We start from the raw sequence: 10,933 nt of genomic DNA on the forward strand, positions 1-10,933 counted from the left end.
GTTACGTGAACAATTTATACTCTTCCATTTTCTATTAAGAGGCATTTTTTCCTTGTGAAGTTTACGAGGAATCCGCGTTCCTAGTTGTGGGTTCTTATGTTAATTTTCCTGGAATTTGTAAGGTAAAACATGATTGTTAGCAAAATTGAAGCAACCAGGAAACAATCTACAAGGAATAGAATTTACGGTAAACTTTTATAGCAAACCAAGAAATAAATTCCTTTGGACTAACTTGCATATTGAACAACAGTTCAAGGTGAAAATTATAATTTTATTGGGATTAAAATTAAAAAACTAGATGAGAACCCATAATCGAATTGCACCAAATCCACTCTCTTTGGCAATCTAACAAACACTACTAAATGGAAGATTTTTGCCTATAGACTTTTCCTTGGGAAATCTGTCGCTAAATGGTGATTTGCCACAAAACAGTCATGAAAGTTGATGGATAGATTACCCTAGATAGTCTCTGGTGATCTGTTGGTATAATCTCAAATAATATCGGATTCTACCGAGCCATCAGTATTTTCTGATAATCTCCAACAGAAATTTCCCTGGATGTTTTTGTGATAAAAGTCACTTGTTTTATAGTAACACTATAATACACAAGAATTAATTACCAAGATATAGTTGTGCAACATTTGACAACAATTTATACTCTTCCAAGTTCCAATGTTGATATACTTGGTTGTTAAGCACTGAGTGGACACATGAAGTGCAATTTTTCTACCACTTCCATCTATTTTTTTTGTTGCTCAAGATAGGACCAATTTTGGTCTTAACCCTAAACTATGTATGTCCAATCAGTTTTAGTGTTTAACCCATTGACCGCTTTATGTTGGATGGATACTTTTGCCTTGACAATTTGATGTTGCATCCTCAGGTTGTTAATCGACTGAATAAAGGCTATGGGCTTGCAGCTTGTGTATTGCAAAAGTTAACTAAAATGACAAGCCGTCTATTGTTCAACTATTGATGCACACCCATTTGTCAAGAACAAATGCCTCTTAACCAAGGCATTTTTAGCCTATTCTACCATGGGCATCGAAAAACTTAAGGTTGACCATGCTCATAACATGTTCTTAGTGATTAAATGGTGCATCATTAACAACATACATTTGAATCTTGAGTAGAAAATTGGTATCCATTGTGATCCAACAACCTTTTTGACAATACCAATCTTTAGAAAATCAGACTGCAAATGTTCTCACCTGAATTCTATTCTCAAACTAATGTTTTCTAAAGTGTTCCAAATGGCTTCCAAGTGTGATTTAGATTCATCTACATTGTCAAAGTGTGAGTTGGATATCATTTTATTAACATGAGCAAAGTACTATGTATCCACTACTAAAAAAAAAAAGGGTATCACCGACGGATTTTTCTGGCGGAATTTCCGTCGGATCCCAAAAAAGTAAAAAAAAAGTCAACTTTTATCCATATCCGCCACAGATCCCCCACAAATCCCCCATTGATTTTTTTGAAAAAAAATTAAAATTATTTAAAACGGTTTTTCAACGGATTTGTGACAGATTTGTGACGGATTTTTTACTTATTCAAAACCGTCACAAATCCGTCGCAAAAAATGGCGTGCCACCGTCTGTTGTGGAACTCTTCGATCACACGCATAAGAAGAGGTCGAGTACAGAGTCATCTTCGGGTTGCGGGTCACGAGGGGAGTACGTGACTTCGAGGTGTAGCCGAGTTGCGGTAAGTTTACAATACGTATATATAACTTCAAACTCTATATTGGGTTGTCGTATGTTGGAGAAACGTTAGGATTATTTAAGTTAAAATGTTGGTGTGTGTGTGTGATATATATTTCTATCTAGTTTGGGTTGCCATTTGTTGGACAAACGTTGTGATTGTTTAAGTTAGAATGTTAATATATATATATATATATATATTATTATATATATATATTATATATATTATATTATATATATATATATATATATATAGTTTGGGTTGCCATTTGTTGGGCAAACGTTAGGATTGTTTAAGTTAGAATGTTAATATATATATATATATATATATATATATATATATAGTTTGGGTTGCCAGTTGTTGGGCAAACGTTATGATTGTTTTAGTTGGAAACGTTCCATTTATAGTCGTTATGCTGCCGAAATTGACTGGTAGTATTTTTTTTAAACCACAGGATACCTATTCAAACAATCTCACCGAAAAGTGCGGTGAGGATCCCTCGGCCTATCCCCTAGTTGATACTGACTTGTGGAATGAGGCGGTTGGGGGATAGAAGAAAGGTCGTCTATTTGGGTTCGGATACAATGAAGATCCCAATTTGGTCTTGACCGAGACATTCTCACAAGCAAACTCGTGTGGATCGCCTAATGTAGATAGTCAGGTATGTATCTTTTTATCCTTTGATGTTTATTTATTTCATTTATACTTCTTATTAGAAATTTTAACGTTTTATTGTATTTGTAGTTAATTAACAACTTACAATCCCAAATTGAAGAAATGCGCAATCGAGATGAGATCCGACAGAAGGAGGTTGAGGAGCTTCTTCGCCGAAATGAGATTCGACAGAAGGAGGTTGAGGAACTTCTTCGCCGAGAAGAAATCCGAAACAGGGAAGATGAGATCCGGAAGAAAGAGCATGCAGACATGATGGATATGATGAAGAGGTTTACACAATCTCAATAGTTTCCGCCTACCCCGCCGCAATAGATTTAATATAGTGCATTAATGAACTAGCGTCATCAATCGAATTTATATATGTATATTATTTCTTTCGGATAATCATATTAGGTATTTATGACATATTTGTGTATTGTATATTTGTATTTAATTATAGGATCTTTATATTTTAGGATTTTATATTTTGGTATTTTGGTTTTTTTTCCTATACCAGCTAAATTTCCGACGGATTTCTGACGGACAATCCGTCGGTAAATAATTAGATATAAGTTTTATTTAAAAAATTTCTGACGGAAAAATCCTTCCGTAAATATTTTTCGTCCATTAAAAATAAAAAATATTTTCATATTTTAAATTAGAAAAAAAATTTAAAATATAATTACCGACGGAGTATGGAACTCGCAAAAATTTAAAATATAATTACCGAAGGAGAAATCGAATGGGAAGAACATCGGGATTTGTTCAAAGACTTCATAATACTCAAATCAGAAATCTACAAGGTATTAGAAGAAATATGGAACTCGCAAATCTCCTTCGAGATTGGAGCAACGGTGGTGAGATCAGCGTGAAAAGAGTCCGGAAACCGACATGTTACTGGTGCAATGACAAGGGTCATTTTGCGTGGGATTGTCCAAAGAGAGGAGATCGATTGCCTGAAAAGCAATTTGTACAAGACAAACTTGATCCTGTTTCTAAGCCCGGTGATCAATCTAATCGTACCTTCAGTCCACTACAACCATATAATCAAACACATGTTGAAAGAACTATCATAAATGGGGATTACTTGGTCGAAGGAACCAACACAGGTTCCTGGAACTCCATCTGGTATGTTAATTCTAAAATCTCTAAACACATGACGCCTCCAAAGACATTTGTCAAAATTAAGAAATGTTTTTTGATCAATAATGAAGAACATCTTCTTAATCCACTTTTCATACATGGTGTTGGAGAGATTAATTTAACTACTGATGAGAATATATATGTTGTCCCCTATGTTTCATATGTACCCGAAATCAACATCAATGTATTGAGTATAAAACAATTGATACTACAAGGATTTGAGATTGAAGTCAGAGACTTGAAGTGCAAGATCACATATGTGTGATGACCGAAAAAACGAAGAAGATGCTCAAAACAAGTCTATTAATTATGACTCAAAGATCATTGGAGAAAATCGTCCAGAATTGAAGAAGACACACGAGCATGAAGCAAGTATGAGCACGATCAATGATAAACTTGAAATCAATGGGAAATCGGTACCTCTGATCATAGAAACCCTCGACGATTTCACTTCCTTCATGGTTTTGGCAAATTGCGATCAAATCTGTTACAAGAACAAAGATTTGTTCAAGAAGAGATTTGAAGACACAATTGCTTGGTTCCACAAAGTCAAGAGTGGTGAAGAACTCACACTCCCTCCCAAGTTGGCAGGTCTGAAAATTTGCTTCTTTGATCTGTACAAATTAATCGTTTGATCAGGTGGACACGAAAATATTTCGAGAGAAGGAGGCTGGAAGGAAATCACGATGAGTTTTGGGTATCCAGAAAGCTATGATCAAGCATTCAACAAATTGTTTGAAGACTATTTGCTACACCTTCAAGAATACTTTGACTTTGCACAAAAAAGGTTTGGCAAGTTGCCAAGCATAGAGGATCAAGAAGTTGGTGGTTTAACCAACAGGATTCAGAGTCGCAGTGGAAGCTCAGTTGGTGGTCTAAACAGGAGCAGGGATCAGGAAGATCTAAACACTGCAGGAACTCAGGCAACCGATCAAACCAAGGCATGCAAGACTCAAGGTGTTGAAGGAAGTCAAGAAAAAGATCTTAGCATTGTGGAATACAACTCAGATGGACGAGAGGGCATCGATGATAGCACTAAAGAAGATGATGATTTTGTCATCATTGTATGAAGCTCGAAGTATGGACAAACATCAATAAAACGTTTCGACATTTAGGGGGAGTATTGGTTTTAAATGTCATTTAACGTTTTATTAATTAGTATATTACTAAGTTTGTATTATGTATAATTAAGTAATTGTGTCATGTGACACATCAGCACTTTAAGGCAGTTACATAACCGATTTGGTGGTTATTTGATTGAACCATCACAATGGTTGGTAAGTGTCGCTTGGTATATATATATATATATGTATATGTTGGCTGTCGAACATATGTGTGTGTATGTAACTTGTATTCAAGTTTACTTAAGAATAGTTCTTGTAGATTCTGTGTTCTTCGTATATATATCTTCAGATATATAATCAGTGACATCAAATGGATTGTTAAGAGGACAATCCAGTGGAACAAACACACCAGGGAAGCCTAACGAGAATTCGAAGTTCGAGACGAAATACCAACATACAAAAGTCAATGAGACATTGTTTTAGAAAACTTATTAAAACACCATAAAGCGTCGTATGATCTTATTGAAAAGAGTTTACTTAAGACACATATTTTACCAAAAAGCGTCATATGATCTTATTGAAAAGATCTTTGTTGGCTCACTACAACCAAATTGGATTTATAGGATGACAAAATGTTCTTCTAATGAAGTGTTTTATAGGAGTTAAAATTTTTAAGACCCAACAACTGTGTGTCCTACGTAAAGGCATTACAATAAATTTATGTGATGATTCTTGACGTCTAACAAATTTTTAGGATAGTTTTGAAATAAAGCGTTCTATTAATTATTACAATATTGGGAAAAAAACGTATTATAAAATCAAGTGTCTAATAAAAAGATATGTTCATAGAACACTTCTAAAAAATGTTTACTAAAATAGTTAATACGACACTTTATTTTTAAAATGTCACTAAACACATGTTAAACGTCGAAAAGTATCATATAAACTTGTTGCAACGTTTTTATATTTATTTGTTCTTATATACTTGAACATTTGAAGTCCACATATTTTATTGTACACTTATCTCCTTTTAATTGTTGCATATACGAATCGGTCTTTGGTCAATTCCTATTGCTTGTCAAAAGCGTAGGTCCAAAGTTCAAATTTTCTTATGTTTACATAAGGAATAAATTGAAAAGAGAAGTCAACGCCGAAGTCAAAAAGTCAAGTCATCATTTCTTCGGATTTTATTAGACTGAAATCTTTTTCCATTCTTTATATAAAAAGTCTTAAAAGTAATCCGATTTTCTAATAATCAGCAGTCTTACAAATACTACAATTCCGTTGAGTGTCATCAATCTCCATTTGTGAGTTACTTTCCAAGTTCAAAGTAAATGGTACAATGCAATTGGGACCTAGGATTATGTGAGACCAACGATTTTTCGTGAGACTTGTAAGATCAATTTTCAACCATTGGATTAGATCTACAAATCTGAACATTCATAATCACAATATTGCCACGAGACTTCTCATTAATCACAAAATTGTCACCGTGCAACTTTAGACCATTAGATCATTAACTTATAAAGTTGATCAATGAACATAAATTGGTCTTACGGGTCTCACGAAATCCCTTGGTCTCACGTAAACCCAACCCATGCAATTGGAGCTAGCAACTATACATAGTCTGAAAATCAAATGAGAAACTATAAATATATTGAGAACAGTGAGAATCAATTTCACAGGTGAAACATAGTGTTATTTTATATATGAAAAAATATACATACATGAGAACCAATTCCGTTACCAGATAACCACATAAAATAACAATCTAAAAAACCAATTCTAAAAGACCAAGTAAGTTCCACAAGGAATAGGATATGATCGAGGATCACAGATAAGATGTAAATTTTATCTGTATCCTGAAGAGTAGAGAGGGTGTTTGTTTTGATCTACGAACCATTGGTTTGTAAAAAGTCTTAGAAAGCATGATATTACGAGAACTATTTGCATGGTTACGATCTACTTTTGTTCAATTTCCAATTAAACAATTTACTTATTTTATTCAAAATAGTAAGTTTTTTGGATAATAAATTTACACCAAAAGTTGATTACTGACAACTTTAAGTACTGGTCCTACATAAAACATGCCTCTAAGGACTATATATTGACTAATGTGACACAAACTTGGCATATTCTCAACAAAAAAGATGAAACTGTCCGATTTTGAACAATCAAGGTCAACAACGAGGGGCATTCATACTTATTAAGTAAATTCTATAAATATTAGTCACATCGTAAATTATATAAAAATACGTTTTATTTTTTTGGTTGTTATCTTATGGAACCTATTTATAAAGGCTTAATTTTATAACATTAAATTAATAGGACATAAAAGATATGTAAGAGTACCATTATCATATACTAGTTTATAAGACTTGATTTATGATAACAAACAATAAAACGTATGATCAAAAAGTGTTGTAATAAGTTTATGTGTCCAATTAAGAGCTAAATGGTATTTTTCAGGGAGTTAAGACTCTTATAAGGTTGATTCAAATACATTATGGATAGGTCCAAGTTGAAAGTAGAACTTCATAAGCATGACAAGAAAAGAAAGTAAACACGTTTGAGTTTAAGCGATCGAGGTGAGGGTTAAGACTTGAGAAGGAGGTTGTGCGTGGAAATGGTGAACAAGTGAGGGTTGTCATTTGAGAATGAGGAGTCGGCCAACAGTATAATGTATTAGGTTAAAAATTAAAAACACTTTTAATTAATAATATACGAAAAAAGGAAAAATTGTAGTAAATTTTTGGGTCTTTGGACGGGTCGGGGTCTAAAACTGGATACCCAACCCGATCCTACTTACCCACGGCATACTCGGGTTTGGGGTATCAGATATCGTCAGGTTTCAAGTTCGGGTTTTTTTGCTTAAATTTGGGTAAGGTTGGGTCAGTTTTTTTGGGTTGGTCGGGTTTTGCTCTCCCCTAATACCAACTATTTTTCTCTATTTCATGGAATTTTCACAAGTCAGGGGGGTCTTTATTTAAACAACCATTCTATTCTTTTAGATAGAGATTTATGTCTTCATACATAATACCCTCCTGAGAACCCACCTCCGGTTGTTATTTATCGTGTTCGTTTCGTTTGGTTTTGCTTCCGATTGTGGTAGGTTTCAAGTTTCTTTCTGTCTTTTGTGGTGTCTAACTTTCAAACGTATAATTTTAATCATAGTAGGAGTAAGGTGTGTGTGTGAGAGAGTTAAGGATATTGTAAGTTATTATATGACCACGACATGTATCACACAATAATACTGCTAAGAAGTATGTAAACCTATAGGGTCACACACAAATAATACATTTGCTTCCATTTGAAAGTAACCCAAAATCATGATTGACTGTTAACTAATTATTCTTGAAGAATAATTATAGAATATGTTTTAAAAGATAATTATGATAATTACAGGGTATTATCTGTAAATAAGCATAATTATTTAAAGTTTTTTGTAATTATTTACAAATAAATATCAAACCTATTTAGAGTTATAGGGTGGCTATGATACCAACATATATAAATAGGGTTTCAGGCCAATTCATTTAAGTGAATTCAATTATCTGAATTTGGTTAATTAGTCCACATACACATATATAGATTTAGGGTTCCTTTGGGCTAGCACCTGTTGGATAATCTACGTGTGTTTGTCTGTGGATCAACAGTAGAGGAAACCGCGTTTGGTTTCGAAGTGTCGCATTAGATTTTTCACTAGATCAAAGGTACATTTCTAAACACCCTATGGTGTGTTATAATTTAATTAAATGTCTCATTGAATTTGTCTTTGGGTTTTAGATTTAGAAAAGTTTTTTTCCTAAATTATTGTACCAAAATTTTATTTTCCGCTGCGTTTTTGTTACAAGTTTCTTTCAAAACCCAACATATACGTTTCTATGTATGATTGAAGATGGAAACAATGTTGGTATAGGAAGAAAATGTTGGGAATATGGATTTTGTGGTTATATAACTTGGATAAATTTCTAGACCTTGAATTGGAAATCACTTTCCAAATATTTTATTTCATCGCTCTAATGTCTTAGTTCACAAGAAATCAGTATTGGAATAGTCTAGAAATTTCATAAAATAAGACATTGATTTCGCATGTATATATGTAATATATATATATCCATCAGATCACAAATTATGTATTTATGATGGTTACGAGTGTTTAATTGATAACAACTGTTGATGGATAAGATCGAAGAGCACTTACAATCGAATCAAAGTTCAAAGTCGAAGTCTGAGTCCATTTAGGACTGAGTCAGATACCAGACCAAAAGTCTGGACAGAAGGTTCAGATGTCTAAATCCATTGATTCAAACTTTAGACTTAGTCTAGAAGAAGTCTGAACAATAGGTATAGATCTTCGATTTCATTAGTCCAGACTTATGATTTTTTAGCTAATTCCCTCAAGTCTGAAACCACATTTTCAGATCTTTGATATAGAAGGATCAGATGTCTAAGTTCATTATCAAATTTTAAACTTAGTGAAAATTTTACTAAGTTCGACTCTTCATAAATTTCAGAAACCTTGAGGATTGTCCGAAACCCTGTTAGGGGTGCTGCCCTAGACCCCCGCCAAGGGGCTGTGCTCCTTGGAACCCCACAAGGGGGTGCGATCCCATTGACCCCTGACCTTATGACGATCTAGGGTGATAGGATTAACATTTGTGAGTGTGCACTCCGCATCCTTACTTATTTATGTTTGTCTCATTATTTTAATCGATCTCAAGTAAATCAAGATTACACCAAATGGTTGATGACATTAAAATCACCAAAAAAAATAATTGACTCTTTTACTAAACAAGAATTTCAGTTTTCTTGTACAATTCAAGGTAACCAAGAGCATTTGTGGTTAGGGGTGTTCAAAAAAACCGTTGGATTGCTTAAACCAATCGAATCAAGTCAAACTGGACCGTTTTTGGTGGTTTGAGCGGTGTAGCGGTTTGGTCTGGTTTGGAAAATAGCAAAATCGGGCGGTTCGGTCCGGTGCGGTCTGGAACCTTTTTTGGGCGGTTTGGACCAAACCCATCGCCAAATACATACATACACACACACACACATATATATATATATATATTAGTATTAGCAAGCCCAAATTTTATAAGTTATGGGCTATCCCAAATATATCCCTAAGCCTAACATCTAACATAATAAAATCCAAATGAATCGGCGCCTAAAAATCCCTAAACCAGTAAACATATCGACACATTTGATATTGACGGTCCTCAAATTTTGAAATCTCTCAAAAACTCTATCAATCTTTCCTAATCCATGGTTTGATTTCAGCGCACATCATCGAGACATCAACCAAGTGATTCAACTATTTCCTTCAAGTTTTTCTATTCCAAACTCAATCTGTTCAAGTCCATTAAAAGCCCAAACCGCCCAAACCGGTTAGACCACACCGCCTTTTCGTGGTCTGATTTGACCGTTCTAGACACTTGATGTCAAACTGCTCAGTTTGAAAATTTTATAGTCCGCCATTATGGTTTGGTTTGTGGTCTAAGGGGTTAAATCGCCCAAATCGGACCACGAACACCCCTATTTGTGTAGTATGTCGAGGTAGAAGCTCACGAATGAAGTGACAATTAAGCTATAGATAAAAACAAAAGTTTGTGCTCATTATAAAAATAACATTGTTAACTATAAGGAATTGTTCTTGTCGTCTCTCACTTTAGTTTTTGATCTTTCGTTCAAATACTACAAAAAATTTAGGGTTATAGGATACCTAAAATATCTACGTGTCCAAATACAATGATTTATATGACCTAAGTTTATAGCATCCAACAATAAACGTCCTACATATAAATGTTAGATGTTATAACCGGGTTGTTTTTAAATTAGTTTGGAAGTTTAAGGTGGGTTCTGGTTAGTTGTCAAAAGTGTAGGGATGTATTTTGAATATTTGTTTAAAACGTTTAATCTCCAACTCCTCTTTGTATGTGTATATATATATATATAGGGGCCTATTCAAGGGAGAACTGAGTTGTTTGTGGTAACTGTGAGAACCAATATTAACCATAAATCAATAGATAAATTAGGAAATTTATAAATTTGGTAATTTTAAACTAAAACCTTAATGCAAGGATATTTTTGGTATTTTAAAACTTTCCTCTCTCCTCTCTTCTCTCTCCGGCCACCGTTCTCCGGCCTCCGGCCACCGTCCTCCGATGATACCACTATGATACCACTGTGATACCTAAAAATATTGACTCTGTTAAACAAAAGATACATTGTGATATCTAATCATATATAAGATGCATAATGATACCACTGTGTTACATCTTCGATCGACCACACAAACGACAACAATGTGATACCCAAACACATATATGATGCATTGCGATACCATTGTAGTATCACCGGAGGACGGT

At 34.1% G+C, this 10,933-nt stretch overlaps 1 pseudogene; it reads left to right on the plus strand.

Moving 5' to 3' along the window:
- LOC112515181 overlaps window positions 1-2,667 on the plus strand; it is a 14,947-nt pseudogene extending 12,280 nt beyond the window's left edge.
- Window positions 2,668-10,933: the final 8,266 nt, after the last annotated feature.

This window comes from Cynara cardunculus (genome assembly GCF_001531365.2).
Source record: "Cynara cardunculus var. scolymus isolate 2C chromosome LG 7, CcrdV1, whole genome shotgun sequence".
In the NCBI taxonomy this organism is placed as follows: domain Eukaryota; kingdom Viridiplantae; phylum Streptophyta; class Magnoliopsida; order Asterales; family Asteraceae; genus Cynara; species Cynara cardunculus.